Raw genomic sequence first — 607 nt, 5'->3', positions numbered from 1 at the left:
TAGGGCTTGAAGTGGAGCTCAGCAGAGAAGTGATTCTGACCTTGGAATCCAGGCAGTCCCAATACAGAGAGTGATCAAAAACCACGCAGGACTTAAGCATAAGTAGTCTGCTGTCTAGGACATGGCTAACAACATGAAGGGGAAACTCCGCCCACCACAGCCACTCTTCAAAACTACAGAAGCTGAAGAGGTCCAAACAACCCCAACTAAAGGGTACAATAGCATTCTGACACATAATACCTTCCACAAAGGGGCATAGAGAATTACAAGGCTGTGTGAACCCATGCCTCCACAGATTCCACTGTGGACCTGAGGACAGCCAGGGAAGGGTTCCTTCAGTCAGGCACAGCAAAGGCTTAAAGCGGGCCTTCATGAGGCCACACTTCCAAGCTTCTGGACAGAAGTGACAGAAAGGCAGAGAGGGGGAAAGTCTCCTTAAGGCAGGCCACGCCTCTGCCAGGCCATGCCTCCAAGCTGCTTCACTGGAAGTGATGGGAGCGGCCACAGAATCATTAAGGCAGGCCCAGGCCGCACCTTTAAGCTTCTTCATTCGAAGGGAAGGGAGGGGCCTTCATTCAAACAGTCTCTGCTAGGCCACGCCTCCCAG

This window comes from Gekko japonicus, unplaced genomic scaffold (assembly GCF_001447785.1).
Source record: "Gekko japonicus isolate JY-2015 unplaced genomic scaffold, Gekko_japonicus_V1.1 scaffold2256, whole genome shotgun sequence".
Taxonomy (NCBI): domain Eukaryota; kingdom Metazoa; phylum Chordata; class Lepidosauria; order Squamata; family Gekkonidae; genus Gekko; species Gekko japonicus.
This window is presented reverse-complemented; position numbering follows the sequence as displayed.